This window comes from Ammospiza caudacuta, chromosome 1 (genome assembly GCF_027887145.1).
Source record: "Ammospiza caudacuta isolate bAmmCau1 chromosome 1, bAmmCau1.pri, whole genome shotgun sequence".
In the NCBI taxonomy this organism is placed as follows: Eukaryota; Metazoa; Chordata; class Aves; order Passeriformes; family Passerellidae; genus Ammospiza; species Ammospiza caudacuta.
Window position 1 is genome coordinate 113,061,281 of NC_080593.1, and position 15,891 is coordinate 113,077,171.

Sequence of the window (15,891 nt, forward strand, 5' to 3'; positions counted from 1 at the left end):
CTGGGAAAGCACCACATGTAAGTAAAAATCCATGCACAAAATTGTGGTGGTGTCCACAGGGGTCCCAGGATGAGAGAAGAGAATCTTGACTCCACGTTTCAGAAGGCTGATTTATTATTTTATTATATATATTATATTACAAGTAAATTATATATTAAAACTATACTAAAAGAATAGAAGAAAGGATTTCATCAGAAGGCTTGAAAGGAAAGAAAGGAATGATAATAAAATCTTGTGACTGACCAGAGAGTCTGAGACAGCTGGACTGTGATTGGCAATTAATTAGAAAAAACCACATGAGACCACTCAAAGATGCACCTGTTGCATTCCACAGCAGCAGATAATCATTGTTTACATTTTGTTCCTGAGGCCTCTCAGCTTCTCAGGAGAAAAATCCTGGCAAAGGGATTTTTCAGAAAATATCATGGCTGCACAAAAGTGTCTTAACACTTGTGAGCTGGGAAGTCAGTCATGAGGTTCCCTGTGTGACTTTACTGGTGAGCTTTGTTAAGGACTTTGACACAACCTCATTAATTTTTTCACTTTCTCTCCATTGTCCTCGTTGCTACCTGTCCTTGTACTGTTAAAACTTATGAACATTATAGAAAAGTTAAAAGGGCCTCCAGATGATTAGAGACAACTCTGATAGTGTTTTTTTATTCTGAGAATTTGCTGTTTGTTACTATTTAAAATACTCAAGTGTTTTTTACACTCATTGACTTCAGCTGGTACCGAATGCTCAGCACATCTACAAATTACCCCTGAGGTGTCAGGTAGCACATCCAGAGGATGCAAGTTTTATAAGCTTTTGAGCACTATTGATTACTTCATTAGATGTATCAGCATCACTTCAGTAACCCTCTCAAAGGCTGGACTTGACTCTGTTTTTCCAAGACAGAATTCAAGTATAATTTTATTTCCCCCTTCTAAAGCCTTTCCTCTGTTTTGCACACTGTGGCCTCTCTTAAGAATGTAACATTTGTCTCATGCAGGATGTTGTTTTAATAGAACAAAATGGGTGTTTTGGAAAGAAAATTATGTTGTGTGTGTGAAAATATATAATACAAATTTTTAAGGAAGACTTCCCATTAATGCCTTTTTTATAATATTATAATTATTTTCCTTCCTCATTTTTCTCCTTTTTTTCTCCCCCTTTATTGGAATTGGTTCACAGTGCAGATCTCTGCTGCTTGAGCTCCTGGTGCTGCTTACAGCAATGGAGTTGCTCCCTGGGGCACATGTGGGCTGCACACCTGTACAGGGAGGGGACAAGGCATGAATATTCCATGTGGCTTTCTCAGACATTTACAGACCGAGGCAGCATGTTGAGCCTTCAGGCTGCAGGGCTGTACTCTCATTCTCTAGTGAATCCCAAGCTGTCTCACCACTTTGTCACTGCAGTGTCTCACTCCTGTGAGGGCACTATTCCAGGATGGGAAGTGGCACATCTGCCTTGGGCTGTTTGGTGCTAGCTCAGCAGCTCACTGTCCCATGATACCCGCGGTACCCAAATGGTGCTATCCCCAGGCTGAGGATTTTGTCAAGGTAAACATGTCTAAACTCACATCCTAGAGATGCAAGGCACTGCTATAAACCCATAATATGCCAGCAGGCTTTGAGAGGAAATTATGGTGGGTTTTGTTTCTCTTTTTTTACTCCTGTTACCACACTTTGTCTCTTCTAACCTGTTGCAGGCACAGTTTCATTGCAGCTGGTGCACGAGCAGGCACAGCTTCGGTATTTTGTGCTGTCATCAGCAAACTCTTTGTAGAAGAAGTGGGACATCAGGCTGGCCTGGCAAACTTGCTGCTGCTGCTTGGTGGCCATTTTCACTATGCATTCTCTTCTCTTCTCTTCTCTTCTCTTCTCTTCTCTTCTCTTCTCTTCTCTTCTCTTCTCTTCTCTTCTCTTCTCTTCTCTTCTCTTCTCTGTTTACAGGGGTCATTTTGGATTTTTGAAGCTGAGAAAAGAGTTCTGTTATGGGTATGTACTGTGTGGGAGGAAATAGATGCAGGGGTTTAGGCTTGTTTCTTTCAGTGTTTTTGCTGGGGGAGTATCAGAGAAGGGGGAAAGCTGGAATACGGACAGTTATCAGATCAGTGGATTTTGGAAGCCTTCACACTTTACGTCTGGAAATCACTTAAATACAACACAGAGTGTTTTGTTCTAAATCATAGTGGACAAACAGAACATCTACTGTTTACTTATTAGCTATTAATGAGATAATTTTCTGTGTTGGTGCTGGATAGAAGAAGATACTTTGAAGTAAAGGAAAAAGCAGAGAAGCTCTTAAATAAAACTGTCCTTCCCTTCTGTAGCTGGCTCAAGCACTCTGTTGTTGTTGCAGGCATTGCTGTACTGTGCCCCTGTTCCTTGGTGCTTACAGATTAAACATTTGAAAAGATGCAATCACTGTTTGTTCCCAGTTGCAAAATGGAGGTGACCTTCAGCCTCAGCCACCTTTGCTTTATTTCTTCCAGCATGACACAACCTTTTACCTTCCATCCACCTAAAAGTAGTTGCTTTTATTTTCATGTCTTTAATTCATTTGTATTGCTCCTGATGATGATTATCCAATAGTGATGTGCAAGTGTCAGGATCTTCACTTCTTCCAGCCTCAATACCCTTCTTTGTATTTGACTTGTAGATCACTTAGTGAGCTATAAATAAATGCCTTGTATTCTGAATCTCAATCCACTTTTTGCTACTTTTTACTATAGGTGAATTTTTCCTAAAGTAACTTCTGAATGTCTTTCATTGATCTCTGAATTTCTTCTGGCTTGTATCCCTCTAGCAATGCAGAAACTAAAGACCCTGGCATTTTCCACATGTAGCTGTACCTCAGATGGGAAATGGGCAATGTTTCTTGTATGCATGCTCCCTGATATATGAGCTTTACCACAGCTTTAGCAGGGGAAAGTGGAGAAAACACTGGGCTTCCACCCAAATCCTTTTTGTGGATTAGTACATAGTTCAGGTGCCCCAACAGCTGCAGCTCCACACCAAGAAGATGAGAGTTTGTGGCAGAAAGGTGAGGCTACCTGGGCAGGGAAGAGATGAAGCCTTCTGAAGCCAGATTCATTGTTGAAACCAAAGTATTGTGTAATGAACAGCTGCATGCAGAGGGCAAAGTGGATTCGCTTCTGTTGCTATTTTACAATAAGCTTTGCTCTTTTAACACTCAGTTGAGGATGTTTTCTGAAAAGAGCAGTGGATTCTGTCTCCTTCTATCTTCTCTTAGTGTTACTAGAGGGAAAAGTTAGCTAAAATTATTAACGACATAACTTCTGGCAGGGTTCAATAAGTTTTTGGCTCTTAATGTGATACAGATAAGCAGAAAAATTTTCATTTCACTGAACATGAGGCTCAGGGGAAATTTTGTTTCTTGTATATTTTGTGCCATTTACAAAACACAGTTTACAGTGAATAAACTGAGTTGAAAGCTTGTGGGTTATGTTTCTCAAGAAACTATTTGGTTTTGTTTTAGTTTCATTCTACCTAGCATAATGTTACCAGGGGAATTTATTGTACTCCAGATCATGAGATTTTCAGGAAACTTCACTTTATTTTTACAAAGACCATAGGATTAATTCTAAAGGTGAAACTTACTCTGTAGGTACCATTTTTTTCTTGATGACTGGCCAAAGCTTGTGGTTTGTATTACAACAAAAACAAAAAATAAACTGTGCCACCTTTCATTTACAGCGTGTGGAATGCTCTCTTGACTCCACCTTTGCTGCCACACACATACAGTGTAATGTGCATATTCTACTTGAAAGCAAATATCTCAGTATATCTTTTCCTTAGTAAAAATGGAGGTAGGGAGAAAAACCAATAAAATCCTATATGCTTATTTTTAGTTTTAGTGCAGTATTGGAATTAAGTAGAATATAATACAAATATATATTTGGATTCTGAAGTAAATAAACCAGATCTTTTTTCTACTTCAAATAAAGCTTGTTCCCTCTGTATTCCAATACCTTAAATATTAGATCTCTTTAAATCCTTTGGAAAAAGATGGATATAGTTACAGCTGTTGGTAAAAATAGCATTATTAAAGTTTTGCTTAGTACACAGGGTACCTATGTATGTGATTGTTGTAATCCTGGTTCTAAGCCATGATGTACCTTGAGTCTGTCCCTGCTCCCTGTGACTACATGCAGGTGTTGAGCTTCTGGTGCCTGGGAATGGCTGCTGGGATTCTCCCAGTTCCAGACCCAGCTTTTCTGTCTGCAGCACCCTGTGGATCAGCTCTTGAAGCCTGAATGGATTTCGACCCTAGCATTTCCCTTTTCAGGGAATACTACCCATGTTTAGTGCATTTGTTAAACTCTAAACCTGGTGCATTTGTTAAACTCTAGGCTATTTCTAGCAAGATCAAGATCAGGGACAAGAAGAAAAGGAAGGAGAAAAAATAATTTGAACAATAAGAGGACGTCACGTTCAAGCAATTTAAGTCAGCTAACAGTTTGTCCAATCCACTAACCCCAAGATTAGACCAAATTAAGGTTTTTTGCAGGCAACTTCTGACATGTGACCTTCCCACATCCTGGCAGGTAGCTTTTTATACAGTTCATATCCAAATCATGACAAAAAACTGTGTAACTCTAAACCGAGGCTGGGGAAATAATATCCTCACAGTTTTTAATAGATTACCACTGACCTCTTGACCCCATTTTGTTGCCTGGAAGATAAAATGAAAACGTGATTTCATCCTTGCTGCTTCTTGAGGAGTCAAGCAGAAAATTCAATTACTATTACAGCTGCCAGATTATGTTCTGTGCCTGTGATTTGTTGTTTTGTGAGTTGTTCTAGCTCAGCATGAATTTTCACAGTTTCACTTAAATAAATTTACTTATAAATTATCTCAGTGCACATGGATGCAGATTGACACTTAAGAAATGAACATTCAGCAAAGCTCTGATTCAGCAAAGTCTTTTGAAGTGCTCATTAAAGCCATTATATTGTGTTATTTAGATGTAACCTGAAGTGGTAAGTGCCAGTGGCAAGTGCAGTACATCACAGTTTTCTCTTATGTGTGCCAACACCAGTGTCTACCTGCTTGGTTCCACCTCTGTGAGGTGTGCAAGAAGAGATCAGCTTTAAATGAATTAGCTGAGTTCTTTAAATCAAAAGGAAAGATTTATTTCCTCCATGGAAATTACTCTAAGGCATCAGGTTTTGTGAGAGAGGATGCAATGATTCATGTCACTGGCAGGATGCTCAGAACAGTTTTCTCCTTTCTTTGACTCAGATTAAGAACTTGCTGGACATGAACATCTTGGCCTTCATTCCAACCATTCTCCTTGAAGTGTTTAGAGGTCTTCTAGGAGCTTCCTTTTCCCCTCCTAAATTTAAAGATGAATCAAGGACATATGCAGTTCTTTAATTCATTTTCAAAATTATCTCAGAAAAACAAGCAACCTTTTGGAGACTGTGCTTATCTTTGTAAAAAAAAAAAAGGTCTCTTAATTATATAACATTTACAGAGACTAATGAGGGTGGGTCACAAACTGCTGGATGGGAAAATGAATCTGACCTGCTGGTACATAACAATGTGCAGCAGAGTAAAGAAAACATAGATTTTCAAAATGCATATATGTATTTAATGTTGGTAGGTATATAAGAATAGAAAATATATTTTTTTCTTTGTTTAATTTGGTTTGTATGCTTGAAGTATTTTACCTCTAGAGTCACTTTCCCTCTACTCTTCTACCCTGCTGACCCTTTACAGCTTAGTGGCACATAGCAGTTGTGTTGGTGTGCTTTTGCATTTATTTGCAATCTATGAAGAGCTTGAATGTCCTGATAAGACATCTGGGCTTTGGAATTTCCATTTGGCTTCGAATGCCTTTGGGGAGAGTTATGCCATTGGTAAAGAAAGGGTATAGGCAAAGGGCTCCCGTATTTTGAATATTTTAATGCTTTTCAGTTTTATGCTTTGGTTATAGCTTAAGCATGTTGTTATGAAGAACATTATGACCTTAACAATCCTATAAAACAGGTTGAGAGAGTTAGGTTTGTTCAGCCCGGAGCAGAGAAGGATTTGGTGAGGCCTTACAGCAGCTTCCAATACCTTAAGGGGGCTGCAGAAAGGCTGGAGAGGGACTTTTTGTATGAACACGTAGTGATGGAATGGGGAGAATGGTTTCAAACTTAAAAAGGGCAGGTTTAAATTCAATATTGGAAGAAATTTTTGGCTGTGAAGGAGGGGAGACACTGAACAAGGTTATTTAGGGAAGTTGTGTTCTTCCCATCCCTGGAAGTGCTCAAGGCCAGGTTGGTCCAGTGGAAGGTGTCCGTGCACATGGCAGGGATATTGGAACTGAATGATATTTCAGGTTCCTTTCATTGCAAACATTCTATGATTAAATGTGAAGAAAGAAAATCTTCAGAACTTTTTTACTGCACTTTTAGTAAATTGAGCATATTTGAGATTCTCTGGAAGTTTCTTTAGTAAATACCTACTCGTCAAAAGCTTTCTTTATTTCCATTATTTTTGGGGAATTTTTTCTGAGGAGTTTTCCAGTCTTTTTAAGTGTTGAGATAACCTATCTTTAGAGAAACTGGTGCACACTGAAACCCCTTTCTTCTGCCCTCTTACAGGCAGACTTTCCATTATGTTTAATGTATGCCATATCTGTTTTTTTGTATATCTTGCTTTCTCTTCTCTCCCTGATGGAGAGAGGATTGTTCAGCTGAAAGCCAGTGAGTTGGTTATAGAGATGCTCTCCTCCCATCAGCCCAGACATCCCTTCAGCAGCTTCCACTCTGAGCCAGCAAAAATACATATGTTTCAGGGAAAGGCAATCACCTTGACTTGCATTGACAGCCTGCATGTTCCTGGGAGGAAAACAAAATTTTGAATATGAGAGAGGAAACTTTTAGAGCTAAAAGTGTAAGTAACTGTAGGTTGAGGCACATAGTCAAGTCTCTGCAAGCTCTCCACAGGCTGGTACAGATGCATGTTTCCCAATGGTTTACCTCTCCATAGGGTCAGGAATAGTGCATTTCATTCAGTTCTTGGAAGTTCTGTGTGTGCTCTGGCAGCTCACCACCTCCTCTGCCCAGTCCTGTCTTGGTCAGAGCAGCAATCTGCTGTTGGGTTCTCTGCTGGCTCATCAGAGGTGAAATCTGACCTGGCTAGGAGGAAGAGGAGGAGGAGGAGGGATCTCTGTGAAAGGGCTGTTCTGGAGCATGCCCGTGCTGCTGATCACAGCTGAATTTCAGCTCCTCTTAGTGGCAGGATGCTGGCATTTCTGTTGGCAGTGTGTTTGCTCACCATCTACCGAGGGAACACAGCCCAATGAAGCTCACTTCCACTTTTTGCTTCCACATTTGAAGGAGTGAGTAAGGTCAGTAAGGAAAAGAGGAACTTTTAGCTTTAGGGAGAGCCTTTCCTCTGCCCAGCCTTCTCACCTTGTGCTACAGCTTTGCTCCCCTATCTCTCTACAGGTTCATAGTCTGTGCTGTTGAGCACTGCAATGAGATGTCCTAACCCAAATCCAATTTTCAGCCCAGCAGGGCGAGGAGCAGAGTCCCCCGTGTGACTCCCATTAGTCCTGTGGAAACGCCACGGTTTCCGAGGGACCTCTGTTTGCAAGGGGCTGGGTTTGTAACCATGACTGTTGTAACAATCTGGAGCTGGGGTGCTGTGCTTGATAGCCATTCCTCCTACCACTGGGAGGCCTTTGGCTTTCTCATGGTGTGTTACCATGTGAAACTTTGCACAAACTGCTTGAGCACATTAAAAACGCTGCTCTTTGCTCTCTGGGATAAAAACCAAGACATGCACCAACACAAGCCAGTAAGAGCCAGTGTGACAGAAGACACTACAGAATTGAATGTAGGACCATCTAGCAAAGATTTAGTGCCAGACATAAAGAAAACACTAAGAAAACTCCTCAGAGTTATTTTATGTTGTTCAAGAAGCAGTGCCTTGCTGACTCCAAAAGTTCATAGAGTAGTTAGCACTTTGCCTGCTCATACCTGAAAATGGGAGAACAGGATGTGTTTTGTAGGGCTGTGTTGCTTATAAAGCTTTTCTGTATATATATTTTTGCCTTAATCCTGAAATTTTTTTAAAATTCTGCTTTTTTTTTTTTTTTAATGTTAACTTTGTAGCATGAACTCTTATTCAGACTGTTTTTCCTTTTCTGTTAGCTGTAGAAGATCCTGCTCAGGTCACAGTCCTTATTTTATTATAACTTGGCAGAAAAAGGCAGGAAAGAAACTGTTTGATCTGAGAGACAACCATGCAACTTTTTTTTTTTTTTTAATAAACTCACATAATGAGGCAGCTGAAAGAAACTATGTCACAGTGACTTTAACCAAAAATAATCTTGTATAAACCAGCTTGCATTTAAACTTGGAAAGAACCCATCACAGTATCTTCCACACCCACAACATAACCCGGAGTACCATTCCTTTGACTGGAATTGAATATCTAATCTTCAGCCCATAGATTAGACGAAGCTGTCTTCTAAGAGCCCTACTGCCCCTTGGCCTGCTTTTGCTTCTCCTCAATTCATCACCTTTCTCTCTGTGAGGAAATCGCAATGTAGATAATGTTTTGCCAAGAATCTGGCAGAGTTATCTTTCTTTTTCTATTTTTTTTAAAATCACGTTGACTAATGCTTCTGTTCCAAAAGCTCAGGGTTTCCATGGGCAGGGTGGACAATTTAGGGGTATAGGCACATATACTCAATATATAAGCTGTCAAAACTTTAAAAGGATACTTGAGAGGATTATTTTCCTTTCTACCTAGCCGTGAAGACAGGCTACTGCTTTAAATGTGTAGCCACAGGCTCCAGGCTAGCTGTCCTTCTAGCTCCCTTTGGACTTCAGGGTTTTGGCAAAAAGTTGACCTGGGTTTGAACTGTCCCAGAGTCAAGTTTTCAAAAACAAAACCCGACCTAAGCTTTGTGAAGACTGAGCTACTCCCAGTTTCATCTATCTGTTGTAGATGTGTTCTGCCCCTGAGCCTGTAATCTTTGAGATACAGGGGAACAAAGGCTTGAGATACAATTGTCTGACAACTTGTCACAGCTGCACACAGCTGAATCTCAGCTTGAAGGTTTCCATAAATGTGTTATCTCAGCTGTTTAATACCTATCCACAGAGGAGATGAAACCTTGTGCTTGGAAAATATATTATTACTCTGGTTGTGTGTTCCTGTAATTTTTCTCCAGATGTCTACTGAAATATTTTCCAAATATCTTTTTATTTTGGGTGTATCTCCAATTGGTATAGGAATTGGTAAATTAATCTCAATTAAGATAAAACCCTGAACATTAGTTTTGAATGAAATATAGCTGTTATACTGAGCTATATTATGATGAAAAATGCAGCACTGAAATGCAGTGCAGTCATCTCATGTAAAAACTCCCTTTGCTTTTGGTGAATGCAAAGCAGCCAGTGAAAACCACGTCTGCTGTGCTGTGTTCTGTTTCAAGCATTTTTGGTTTCATTCATGTTTACTTCAAAATGGGCATGTGGAAAACGAGAAGGACCTGAAAAAGTATCTTCAGCCATTTGGATTGCAAGTCTGTGTCTCCACCATGTAGCATGTAATTAGCTTTAGGCTTTATAGCTGTCTAGTCTTGCTAGGATGTCTAGGAACATTTTCTGTTGATTAACTGAGTATTAATCCTGTCATAACATCCTCATGAGAGAAGGGAAGCAATAAGTTTGCAAGTTAGAAACAAGTCTTTAACTGTTCATACTGACCAGGGACTTCAAATTTGCATAAATGGGGAGGAATTTAAATTGAAATAATGGACCCTGACTCACAGCGTACTTTTAAGTACCAATGGAAAAAAAAACTTAAGGAAAGACGCACAGATCCCAAGTCCCTGCTGTGCACAAGTGGCAGCCTGCAAAGAACCGGGTCTGGCTGCATCTCCACCATCTGCCAGGGTACAGGGTGGGCAGGCTGGCCGTGGGTAGAGCATCCCGTGTGCTCCAAATGCTCCTGGAGGGACCAGTGCTCTCTGCTGGCCACAGAGCCAGAGGCCAGTTCCCTGGCTGCAGCATCCCTGAAGTGAGATTGGAGGAATCTCAGCCTTACTCATTGCTAATGAGCAAATGTGGGATACATGGGCGGGACAAAAGGGCAAGTTTCTTGTGGTAAGTGGTGGCATTAGTGGGTTTAGACACTCTCCTTTCTTTGTTTTGTCCATGCTTACATCTCAGAACGAACTGTTTGCTCAATGCCTGCAGGTCTGCACGACAGCTGTTACAGGATACTTACTGTATTTCCTTCCTTGCACTCTTGTCTGGAGTGTGAGAAATTGCCACATGAGAAACAACTCAGAAACATAAGTGGGGAGGATCACCATGAGCATATCTATGTGAATACAGTTATTAACCATTTCTTCCAGTTAGCAAAGATTTCAGATGGAAAAAATTCAAAGGTGTGTCAGACGTGAGTATTTAAAATGAATTCATGTAGAGACGAAAGTAACACTTAATCTTTTAATCACTGAAATTTAATCACACTTAAACTTTTCCAGTAAGAGGCATTTGCTGACATGTCAAAATAAGGAGGGGTGGGGGGAAGGAGAAAGAAAGAAACAAAAGGGAGCTGAACATGTAAAATAGCATGAAATGTGGCTGTATGTATCACACAAGTTCTTCTTCAATTTGGAATCCTAATTCTGCTTTACAAAACGTAAAGGCCTTGTAGAGAGGTATATCCATCTATAGCAGACAGGCTGTGTTTGAGCTGGAAATCTGGAACTGGAAACCGATGAAAAATCTTTGCTATTCTCAGCTCCAGTTGGCTGAGGGACATGATTTGATCAGTTCTCTCTGTGAGGACATGAATTGGTAACTCAGTACAAACTGTAATCCAGGAATTTAAAATGGCAAGTATTGTATTAATAAACAGGCAGGGAATATGTGGCTGAATGGCTTGGGACTTTGGGGTTAAACACCTGAAGAGATTCTTGAATCTGATGCAGGCTTTGCAGTACAAGTATATTTCTTAAGAAATACAGGTGAGGAATGCAGAGGAAGTAGAAAAAGACTTAGACTGAGGTTAAACGTCAGCTTGATTTCACAGCCATTGCAAATGGCCACTGCCATCTTCCAGTTTTGCAAATTCACAAATTTGTAAAATGTATTTGTTTGTCCTTCCACGTGGGCAGCATCCTATACACATTGTGGAAAACAAACTGTAAATACTGACTAGCTTGCCATTAGTGACTGGATTAATTTCATGGTTTAGGAATGGTATTCCCCAATTCAGTACTCCCATTAAAAACTATGAGCTGCTCCCCTTCCCTCTCTGGTGGGAGAAAAAAGTAGAAATCACACATTGAGATAAGAGCAATTTACTGGAAATAGCACTGAGATAAGGGAAAAGTAACAGCAACTAAAGTAATAACAAAACTTTACGAACAGAGGAAAATTTACATGCCAAATGCTCATGAAACCCAAGTCAAGGAAAACAAAACTGGACAGACCCTATGCCTTCCATGCTTACTCCTTCTTGGAAGAAAAGGAGCCCCTTTCCCCTGTCCCTGGCTTTTCAGATGTCCCTGATGTAAAATGGTATTGAATTCCACAAGGTCTATGCCACACCCCATCCCACTGAACTGGGCCAGAACCAGGACAATTCCAAACAGCTTATGCATACTTATATATATAAACTCTTATATAAACTTATATATACTTATACAGGACACATGCTTTCCCACGCTGGTCACCAATTCTGTTATTTGACTTGTAATGCTTGATTCAGTACTGTTTGCTATAACATGTATTTACATTTTCTTTACAAAAGCAGCCTTTGTCACTTAGTACCAGGATTTGGTATCTCTGGCTATTTGGGTTGCTACAGGAAAAGTCTTTTCCCTCACTCTGACATACTTCCCCCCACCCCCCTTCTTTATTTTAAGGACTAAATGCTTGCAAAATGTTATTTTACAAAACAAAACTATTTTTTGCTGTTAAGGAAAAAATATCTGAAACCACGATAATTATTTGTCTGTCTCTGAATCAAAAATAGTCAGGCTGATCCAACCTAGAGGCTGCATGGGCTTAGTGTCAATTTTTCATTTGGTGGGGCTACAAGTTATAAAGAGTACATCATGTGGAAACTGGATAGATCTGAAAGGAATGAGCATCAAATTGGAATTAGCATCAAATTGATCTGGACTTTGAAAAGTCATGCACATGCTGAAGGTAGTGATGATGTCTCTAATGAGCTTGTAATAAGACTAAATGTGGAAAAGAAGCTTGTTCACTCCTCTCTTTTTCTTAGGAATTGAAAAAGGGAATTATGATTGCAGCTGTAAGACTTTAGTTTGGACCATTTAAATTTGGCTCATCTCAGCGTAATGTGAGATTAACAGTCAGTGCTCCAGGAACAGATAAATACAATTACCCTTTTGAGATCCAATTGATTAGTAATAAGCACTCTTGCCACTTTAAGAGATGCAATAAGAACCAAATAGCAAAGAAATTATAAGATGCTGAATTTTTTCTTGTGTACTGATCAAACTCAGTCAAGTGTATGGTTTTGCTTTAAACTGTGATAGTGAAAGACTGCAGCTCCAGGTGGGGCCACATGTGGCTATGCCAGCATGACAGCACTTCCTTCTACCATAGCTTCTCCTCACACATTTACACTAAACAGTGTTTTTGGTAGTGTTTTGTAGCTCTTCCAGCAGGCATTGATATTCCCTGGAGAAGGAGGAATAGGAAGTCACAGGAAGGAAACAGAAGGGTGTTAAGCAATGTGTTTTTTCCACTAGCAAGTCTCAGTACTGCACATGTATCCCTGCAGTGTGACAGTGCAGGCCTCCAGTTGCCACCAGGGAGAAATCTGTCTTTACTAAATGCACTGACTTCAAACAGGAGGAGTTAGTGGTACAAAACCCTGTGTGTAAGCAAGCCCTACACCTCCACTCTCTGTGCTTTGCTCTTCTTGCTCAACCATTTGTGCTTTAATTGTAAAAACCCACTTTCTTCTGTTGTTTCTCTCTCAGTTATCTTGGCATTGCTGCAAGCTTCGAATTGCTTCTCAGATGTGCTGCTTTTTGAGTGTGCATTCCTTTACTGGTAGCAAAGACCTATGTATAGAACTTGAGGCTTTGATACAAGTGAGTTACACAATCATATGGCTTCGAAACCAAGGCAGAGTAACCAGGTTTTTCTTCTTTTATTGACCATTATGAATTTGGAATATATTCTTGTTTGAGAGGTTGGAATAACGTGAAAAGCAAATACAAGACTGGGAAGCATCTTGTGTCCCTTTGGTTGCCAATCTGGGGTCTGGAAGAAATTTTCTTGCACTAGATATTGGCTGCATTTTAATTTTTCCTTGTAGCTCTGAGCAGGGATCAGGTGGGTCAGATACCACAGATCTGCTGCTCTTTGTTCCAGGAACAGAGTTCATACTGTTACCGTGTAGCTCGTGGTGATGTCCAGAACGTGCCGGCTGCTTTCCAGGCTGGAAGAAGGAAGCTGTACCTGCTTGGAGAGTTCACTTGTTCCGGATGACAGAGATTGAGAAAGCGTCCAGGAATAGCAGAGCCGTGGAGGGAGGCTGGTTGTGGCCAGCATGATAACTGGCAGTCTAAGCTGCAAAATGTTGAAATAACTGGTGCCACTGTTTACCAAAGGAGAGTTTCAGGAACTCGTGGGACAGAGGTCTTTGAGGTGTGGTTTGAGTATAGTCCGTGCTGCTGTGGAAAAGGAAACCTCTACATCCTTCCAGCTCTCCATGGAGCTCTCCAGTGCAAAGCTTTCTAATTGCAAATGCATCCATCAGCTCTAAGTGCTGTTCTTATCCACTTTAGTGCTACTCAGGAATGATGCTTCTTGGTCAGCTAATCCCCTTTGATAGAGTTACAGTGTTGTGTGGGCAAAGTAATCAAGGCCAGGCTCTATGAATTTCAATTTTCCCCCCCCCCCCCCATTTTCTGCGTTCAGACAGCATAAAGTAATTCCCGGTTTTGAGAATTTGGGGTTTCAGCAGCCAGAAGTTTATGTAGAGGAATATAAGCATTAATAAACCAGATAGATTAGCACAATAAATAACAAACTGATCTAGTAAACTAGATTTATTTGTTAACAAAACAACTTAATTGGAATATTTAATGGAAAGTTGGCTTTTTGTGTAAATCGACACATCCTCTACAGGCAGCAAGGCAAGTTATATTCATCCATTTAATTTTTTTTGGTTTTCTTTTCATATTTAAGCATAAATCAGTTCAAGAGGGAAATTTCAGAAACACGCAGTTCATCAAGTGTATGAATTGGTCCAGATGAAGTCAAATATTCTAATCAAGCCTTCAATCAAGGGGAGTTATGTGATTGATACTTGAGAAGAAACTCAAATAACTTGAGGGTATATTGAAGCATATTCACTCATAAGGCAGGTTTTCTTTAAAGTAATGTAATGCTCCATTCTGACATATCAGAACTAATTGAGACAAATATGCTGGGAAGATCCTGAGTTGCTACCTCTGAAAGGAAGCAGGAAAGGAGTCCTGCTCGAGTAGTCCAGTTGCCTTTCTTTGGTTTAAATCACTGCAGTTTCTCCTTATTTAGATCAGGATTAACATCACACAGACCAGACTGGAGAGAACATATATTCCTTGTTTTCCTGGAAGTGCCCCAGATGCTGAAGCTGTCATGTAAACTCATTGCTTTTTAAAAATTAGGTTAAGCCAAATGAGAACAACTACAAACTGCCTTTTTGTAAAAGGACCTTTTAATGTTTTGTATCTCTGCATGTCTCTTCCTCTGTGTTGCTGACGCTGTGCTTCCAGTTGAGGGTGGGAAGCAAGGGATCACATAGCTTTTTAAATGTGGGACTCATGAAGAATCTGGATGCACAAACCTCTGCATTGCTTTGGCATTTTCTTTCATCCTTGGCTGTTGAACAGGAGGTTCTGGGCTTGCCAGTGGCCTGATTATTCCTATACTTCACTTCAGTCCTGGTTTGTGCTTTCTGTATGAAAGGCCTGTGTCAAGTAGCAACAATCTGAATTGTAGCTTGAAACTTGGCAATAGCAAAGCACCAAGTGCTCAGAGGAAGCTGTACAGGTAGAACAGGATGGGTTGCTTGGAATGCGATGCTAAGATTGGGGAAAAGAATGAAGAAATATAATCTGAGAATAGCTGTGGAAGGACCATAGCCAAAACTGTGGACTTTCCAAGTTTAGATCATTTGAATCCTCTGGGTATCCAGAAAGAGTCTCAGCTTCTGGCTCCATCTCTGTAACTGTAGGACTGTGGTTCAGATCCAGACTTTTCATCTGTTTCTTATGTATGTAATAGCCTGAACCTTAATGTTGGACATAACATCCTGAACTTTGGAGAAAACTGCAGCTGGGTCTTTGTCATAGTTTTTAGAAAGCTGTTGCTGACTAAAGCAAGGTTCTTGCAGTGATGCTGAGAAGCTTAATGTTCAGCAAGCAAGGGGTCATGGCTGGCAAGTGCATAATGCCATTCAAAAATATTGAAAAAATATAGAAAGAATTAGTTGTGTGCACAACCTCCTGCCTTTGCTCTACCCCTGTGTATTCACCTCCAGCCCTCCCCAAAAATGTTGTCTAAATCAATTCTTAATATGCAGTGCTTGCTGAAACATGGTGTACTTGGCTGAATAGATAGACAGTTAAGTCCATCAGTCAGTACTTGTGTTTTTGACCTGATAACCTAATTTTTATAACCAGTCTAGAACTACATAGAGTTTTAAAAACCATTCCAGAACTTTATCCATCAATCAAATAGATCAGTTGTATGAATAAATGGGAAAAAGTTGTGTAATGGTGCAAGATGATGTTCCTCAAATCACAGAATCATAGAATATCCTCACCTGGAAGGGACCCACTAAGATAATCAAAGTCTACCTCCTGGCCCTTGATAGGACAT

General features: G+C 40.2%; 1 pseudogene; it reads left to right on the forward strand.

Annotated features, from left to right (window-relative positions):
- LOC131558413 (chloride channel protein D-like) overlaps nt 1-15,891 on the forward strand; it is a 78,028-nt pseudogene that overhangs the window by 10,743 nt on the left and 51,394 nt on the right.